The sequence below is a fragment of the Panicum virgatum genome, chromosome 1N (genome assembly GCF_016808335.1).
Source record: "Panicum virgatum strain AP13 chromosome 1N, P.virgatum_v5, whole genome shotgun sequence".
Taxonomy (NCBI): Eukaryota; Viridiplantae; Streptophyta; class Magnoliopsida; order Poales; family Poaceae; genus Panicum; species Panicum virgatum.
In genome coordinates, this window is record NC_053145.1 from 50,181,419 (window position 1) to 50,189,088 (window position 7,670).

The 7,670-nt window shown below is 45.9% G+C and overlaps 1 pseudogene; it reads left to right on the forward strand.

Moving 5' to 3' along the window:
- The first annotated feature begins 1,050 nt into the window (after nucleotides 1–1,050).
- LOC120653621 lies at nucleotides 1,051–3,852 on the forward strand (annotated as a pseudogene).
- Nucleotides 3,853–7,670: the final 3,818 nt, after the last annotated feature.

The window sequence follows — 7,670 nt, forward strand, 5'->3', positions numbered from 1 at the left end:
AACGTGGAATTAAACTTATCTGTTTGAGTTTACACCGTACACTGAAAAATAATATTAAATTTGATCTTATTCGGCCGCAGGCCCACCCCGCGCATACACTCAGAGGCGGAGGCACCCATCACGCAGGGTGGGCATATGCCCCAGCTAGCCGCTGGGAACTCCGACCCCCACCCCCTCCTCCTCCGGCGAGTCCGTGGCCCGGCCCCCAATCCCCGGCGGCGGACCGGAGGTGCTGCTGCTCTGTTTTTGTGGCAAGGCGTCGAGACGGAAGGAAGAAGAACGAACCGTTATTGGGCTTGCTTGGGCAGTTGGGCTTGTATTGTACCGATCGGCCCATTACGGCTGCGCTAGGTCACAGGGCAGAGGCCTGGGCGCCGCTCGCTCGCCCAGCCGCCAGGCCAGAGGCGCCCAGTCGCCATCGCCGCGTGCCGCCGCCCCCTGCCGGCCCCCGCCCGCCGGCACCCACCACTGCGCACCACAGCTCCCTGTCGGACTCCGCCCGCCGGCACAGACCGCCGCGCCACTGCAGTGCCGCAGCCTTCCTGCCCCCGCCCGCCGGCACCCCGCAGCCCGCAGGCGGCAAGGCCGCACCGCACCCGCCTGCCGCGCCCCGCCGGAGGCCCTCTGCCGGCCTGCCCCAACCGGCCAGGCGCCAGGCACCAGCCTGCGGGCGCACCTCATAGTCGATCCAATTGAGAATTTCAGATGGTGGGAGAGGAAGAGGACCAAGCCCAGGAGGGGAATGGAGAGCAGGAGCAGGGATGCACCGGTATTGGGCGCGGCCGTGGACGGGGACGCGGATGGGGACAGGGTTCAGTAGCTGAGGTTGAGCAGCAATCGGTTGGGATCGGGCGAGGACGAGGGCGAGGTGCTGGTTATCCCCAAAATTCTACTAAAACACTTATAGTTGGCAAGAAAAAAATGGTAACAAGAGGTAAAAACAAGAAACTACCTGCAGATATGCAATGATTCTACTACATTTGTTCAATTGACATTAAGATTTTGCTTGTATCATGGATTATGTAGATTTGAAGACCTTTTTTTTCAAGTATGAGTGTCGGCTCGAGCTCCACCTCCCACCCTAGTACCCGCGAAAGTCAAAATGCAGCTGCTGTGGAATCTCAAGAAGTGGTTCAAGATGAAGAATCAGCTCAAATACAGTCTGTGGTTGCTGAAATTGATGGTGGGGCAGCGGTAGAACAACAACCTGAAGTTGAGCAGCAACCGGTTGGTGAAGGGCATAATGGAGATGGAGATGGAGGTATTAATATTATACGTGAATTTGACCCAAATGTTCATGTTATTAGTGATCCGGCACTTCGAATACCATTTGAGCAATTTCATCCAAATATTATTGATGAAGTTAAGAGGTCTTATTTGTTGAAGGGTCCGACCCAACTCAAAGATCATACATTTGTTCGTGAAAAATATAGGGCCTTTCGAGCAGCATGGTTTGCTGATTATGATTGGTTAGAATATAGTGTGACAAAAAAGCAGCCTATTGCTTCTATTGCTTTCTTTTTAGGAAAGAGGTTGATCATGAAAAAATTGGTCATGATATTTTTACTAAGATAGGGTATACAAATTGGAAGCAAGCAGTAAGTATAGGATTCCCAGATCATTGCCGTGCTGTTAATGGTTGCCACAATAAAGCAAGGCAATGTGATGTTGACTTCAGTAATCAAAGGAAAAGTATCTCACGGAAGTTTGAGGTTAATTCTATAACTTCTGAGCAGCAATATGAGATTCGTGTGAATGCTGCATTAAATATTGCTAGATTTCTCATTGCCCAAGGTCATGCATTCTGTGGACACGATGAATCTTCTTCTTCCTTAAACAAAGGAAATTTCTTAGAGATGCTTGATTGGTACAAGAAAAAGAATAATGAGGTGAGGGTTGCATTTGATGAATTGTGTCCAAAAAATGCCCGCATGACTTCTCCCGAAATTCAAAAGGACCTTACACAAAGTTGTGCACTAGAGATCAACAAAGTGACAAAGGAGGAGATTGGAGGTAATCTGTTCTCTATTCTTATTGATGAATATCGAGATATATCAATTACAGAACAAATGGCTGTCATTGTGAGGTTAGTTCTCGTATCTCGATTCTTTCATGTGCTGTTATTTCTCATTTATTGTATTCCTCATCTAATTGTATCATGTCTTATGTAGGTTTGTAAATAAAAAAGTAATGGTTGTGGAAAGGTTTTTGGGTCTCAAGCATGTGGAGGACACAACATCAAATTCTCTAAAGAAATCTTTGCTACAAATGCTTGCAAAGTATGGGTTATCTGTTGGTAAATTACGAGGACAAGGATATGATGGAGCTTCAAATATGAGAGGTGAATTTAATGGGCTGAAAAAACAGATTCGTGATGAGAACCCTCATGCTTTTTATGATCACTGTTTTGCACATCAATTGCAATTAGTCATCGTTTCTGTGACATCTAACTGTTCGTCCTTTGATGATTTCTTCAACTATGTCAGTTTGATTGTGACTAGTGCTAGTTCATCATGTAAAAGGAAGGATAAGCTACTTGCAAAGCATCGTGAAGATATTTTAGAAATGTTAGATAGTGGTGAGATTTTTTCTGGTAAGGGAAAGCATCAAAGTACAAATTTAGTTAGAGCTGGAGGAACAAGATGGGGTTCTCATTTAACCACATTAGCTCGTATCGAGTCAATGTGGAATTCTGTGGTCAAGGTATTGTCCATGATTCGTGAGGATGAACGTAACACTAGTCGAGCTGGTGGTTTGGTCCGCAAGATGGAGAGCTTCTCCTTTGTTTTGAATATGAAGTTGATGTTGAAAGTGCTTCGCATTACTAATGAGTTATCCCAGCTATTGCAAAAAAAGGATCAAAATATTGTGCAGGCCATGTCATTACTTGTTGATGTGAAGACCTGTTTGATCACTTTGAGAAATGAAGGTTGGCAACCATTATTTGATGAAGTCAAATCATTTTGCATTGCAAAGAAGATTCCTGTGCCAAATATGGATGAGTCAATACCTAGATGGGGTCGATCAAGGCTAGATGGAAACTTAATCACTCAAGAGCATCATTACCGTGTTGATATTTTTTTGGCTGCTCTAGATGCTATTATTACAGAGATGGATCATCGCTTCAATGAGATATCATCGGAGATACTTGTTTGCTTCTCTTGTCTTGATCCAAAAGATTCTTTTTCTAAGTTCGATGTTGAGAAGATTGCTAGATTAACAGAAATATATGATCAAGATTTTTCTACTATTGACCGTTCTAATATAAGGGATCAACTTGAGATATTCATATTGCATATGCGAAGAGTAGACCTTTTCAAGGACTGTCAAGATTTTTCAAGTTTGGCTATGAAGATGGTTGAACATGAAAGACATATTGCTTTTCCATTGGTCTATTGCCTTATTGAGCTAGCATTGCTTCTACCAGTGGCAACAACATCTGTTGAAAGAGCCTTCTCAGCTATGAATATAATCAAGACAGATCTACACAATAAGATGGCTGATGAATGGCTTAATGATTTGTTATTGTGCTACATTGAGAAGGAAATCTTTAGAAGCATTGATGCAAAAAAAATCAAGAATACATTTCAAGCCACAAAAAATAGGAGAATTGACTTGCCTAGACCACCGAGAAGACCTAGACATGATTAGTGGTTTCTTAAGATGCTAGACTGCTAGTGGTATGTGTTCTCACTACTTTTTACATATATTATTGCTTATATGTCATATCACATATTTGCTCTTTTTCAAATTGGCAGGTTGGTTATCTTAGTTCCTAGATCTTGCCATGTTGGTGTATATTGAATTAAGGAATTATATTGTGGTGTTCAATATTCTACGACATTTTATTTGAAAAGTACCATCTTTGATCTTAAAATGTACCGTTTATTAACCTTTTGTATCGTATACGTGTGATTTTCCTATGAAAGTGTGAGATAAAGTGCAATCTTGGATAGTATGTGTCATGTTTCTCGCGCTAGTGCGCCCCACCTAAAATTTTTGGCTAGCTCCGCCACTGCATGCACTCCTGCAACTGGCGCCGCGGGACGAACAGTGTGAGGGTAATGCGTCCAATGACACTAGTGGAGCCGCGCCCAGGCGGTCGCAGAAGATCCATCTCCCGGCGGAGCCAGTACGCGGCCCTGTACGGACGGCAACTAAGGCCCTGTCTAGTTCCCACCTCATAAACCCCGTAAACAAAAAAAAAAGCTGTCACATCGAATATTTCGACACATACATGGAGTACTAAATAAAGTCTATTTACAAAACTTTTTGTATAGATGGGTTGTAAATCGCGAGATGAATTTAACGAGCCTACTTAATCCATATTTTGCAACAATAATACTACAGTAACCATCCACTAATTATTGATTAATCATAGATTAATTAGCATCATTAGATTTGTCTCGCGATTTACAACTCATATATATAAAAAGTTTTGTAAATAGACTTCATTTAATAGTTCAAATTAATAAGATTCCAATGCAAAAAGTTTTTACGTTTCATCTAAACAGATCCTAACAATCAAACACGTCACACAAGTCACGGACGCTTGTCGAAGGAAGCATCTAGATCGCCGTTCAGGCCTCCAGATCGCCGGCCAGGCCAGGTGCCCCGCGACCGCGAGTCGTCGGAGCATTTCAGAAGCTTCGATCCGGCCAAGTCGAGGCCCGCCCAGCAGGACAGCACGGGAGCGCTTTGGCCGGCGGAGCAAGTGGCGGCGGGCCATCTCCCGCACCCATGCTTGCCCCGAAAGGGACGGCGGGATCCTGCACCGATCGCATCGCATTCTCGGTGAGACACGCAACCGATTTCCCCGCTCCCGCTCCGTTCCACTCCATCGAGTGCCGGCGGCGGGTTAGCTCCCTGAATCCTGATGGATGGCGCTCGCCGTCCAGCCAAAGAAAAGCCCGTCGATCTTTTTGCTCCAAAACGGCGTCACCAGTCTCGCCTTTCGTCAGATGCCCCAATTGGTCCATCTCCAAGGCTGCAGCCATCGCTCGTTGCTGTCCCCGGCACGTCTCCGAGCTGACCCACTCCGTAAATCAACTCAGGGACACGTACTCGGACGTTTGGAGTAGCCTGCTTCCCGACACGTCTCGGGGACGGGTCGCTGAGTCGCCATCTCTGGCCCTGCTGCTGGTGGTGCACTGGTGCCTCCGCCTCCCGGTCCCGGATCTTATATTTCCTCCGTGCCCGCCCCCCCTACCTAGAGCCCAGAGAACCCTCCCCTCCTGCACATGTATTCGTGCCAGTTGCCAAGTCAACATCAGTGACTCCTGGGGCTGGCACCCAAGCATGGCGTCTGCTCCTAACTCAACCTTGAGAGAATTCCCTCCGTCCCAAATTAAATATAATTCTAAAATCAAACATATAAATCAATGCTGAATGTAAAATTACAAAAATATTTTTTAATTTTTTGTGATGAATGGATGACAGCATGTTCGATTGCTTGTAATTGGCTGGGTTGATGATTGGGTCTGCTGGAAGCCGTTGTTTCGGCTGAAAAAAATGGCTAGATTGCCAACAATTGTAGTGCGGTAGTCGATCATGCTGCCGAACGGCTGGAGTGCGGCTGGCTGATCAGCCCAGCCAGCCCAGCCGATGCAGCTCATCCGAACGGGGCGTGAGTTGTTAGTTGTCTTTTGTAGAAATCTTTCGGAATTACCTTGTCTTTGTTGATAGATAGGTCAAAGTAAACAAGTTTTTTGGAACAAATTCTGCACTCTAGAATTGCAATTATTTTGAGACGGAAGGGGTACTAACTGTACAACAAGCATGTCTAGCAGGATCATGAGTTGATAGAACACCATCCACGTACATGTTTGAATCTTGATCACCGGAAGAACCATTAGGCAGCCACAATGTGGTAGAAAAGTAACCTTAAGCTTTGAAAAGTTGACCATAGCCATTGTGGAGAGAACCGTAAGGCCGACCACAACAAAAATCAACCTTAGTCTTACGGTCGACCATAAGCAAATAAAATAATCAAAGATTCTTTTACTTCCTCCGTCCCTCCCTTCTCTCCTTCCAGTCGTCTCTCACTGACACACTAGCATGGGTGCAGGAGCAGATGTGGTGGTGGCTAGGACGACCAACAAGCACTATGGCCCTCTGACACACTGGCCCACCTTATGATCAAAATGAACATGAGCATTGGGCTTGCCCTAGCCATCTTGTGCTGCATGTATGCTTAAAAAAATATACCAAAGGATATTGGACCAGTTGGTCAAAGCACTCCGACGGCACCCAACAGGTTTGGGGTTCGAACATCACTGGGGTGAATTTCCACTTGTGGGTAAAAAAATTCTCTTCGCTGACACAAACTGGTTTCAAGAGGTTTTCTCAACAGAGAAGTTGGTTGCTTTGTCTTAATGAAAAACGGATGGAGCCGCAATACCCATCTGATCAAGTTTTTTTTATACATGCTTAAAAAATGAGAAATAATGGGCTGGAAGAGTGTGGCTTGCGGGCCGCATGCATGCTCTGGACCGAATTTGGCACCGCATTTCAAGAAATCGCAGGGACGAAAACCTCTCCATTGTTACCTGGGCCGACAGATCTTTTCAAGAAATCACAGGGATGAAAACCTTCTCCATTGTTACCTGAGTCGACAGATCTTTTCAAGAAATCGCAATTCCTCATTCTCGGACGCTGGCGCAGCACTTCTCAAAAAGTTGATAGAGGGACATGTTCATGATCTACCAGAAACTGCCGCAAAAGTTTCGCAAAAAAGAAAAAGAAAAGCTAGTGCCAGTCCTGCTTCTTTCTCATAACAAGCTTCCTGATCATACACATTTTTAAACAAATAAATAAATAACATTGTGTTGGCAGCCAAAATTATCATTGCCGAATGCCGATCGGTCTGACCGGTCGGGCCGACCGGTCTGGTCCTGTGTAATCCGAATCAGATTAGATTTGAGTTGTAGAGTCCGTTTGTAACCTGATTTAGAAGGAGTATGTCCTCCCCAGCCTATAAATATAAAGGCCACGACCGATTGAGGTCCTTCTACCCAATCGAGTCAATCAATTTACAATTTTCCTATTTTTCTCCAAACCCTAGCTTTTCCAATCTCGTGCTGTTCTTTGCTTGTCTCGACGGCCTTTAAGGACGTCTTGAGTGGCCTGCCGACCTCAAGACAATCATAGATCTTCGAGCTCCGACGGGGTCCCTCCCGAGCTTGAGGTTCTAGGTCTTCGCGAAGTTCTCTGCGCCCGACCGGTCTGACCGGTTGCGCGACCGGTCTGACCGGTCGCCGGAGTGTTTCGGTCGGTTGCGATCATTGCGTTCCTGCGCATTCTAGCGTTTGTGTGTTGGCCAATTTTGCGTCAACATACTTTTTGGCGACTCCGCTGGGGACAGATCTGAGTTCATCGAGCGCAATGGCCGGTGAGAAGATTGATCCCAAGGTAGATGCAACTCCCATCGACATCAAGTACGAAGTTATATCTGAGGAGACGCGTAAGCAATTCGAGGCTGCGTTCCAGAAGGAACAGGAGGATGCCAAGAAGAGATTGCTTGCATGCTTCGGGAAGACTCGGCAAGGCGTGTTCAAGAAGGAGGAATTCAACATACCCATATTCGCACCGCCACCGCCGAACCCATCTACTACGGCTACAGCTACTGCTTCATCTGCTTCCACTCCAAGCGAGGTAAGTTTTACCTTCGA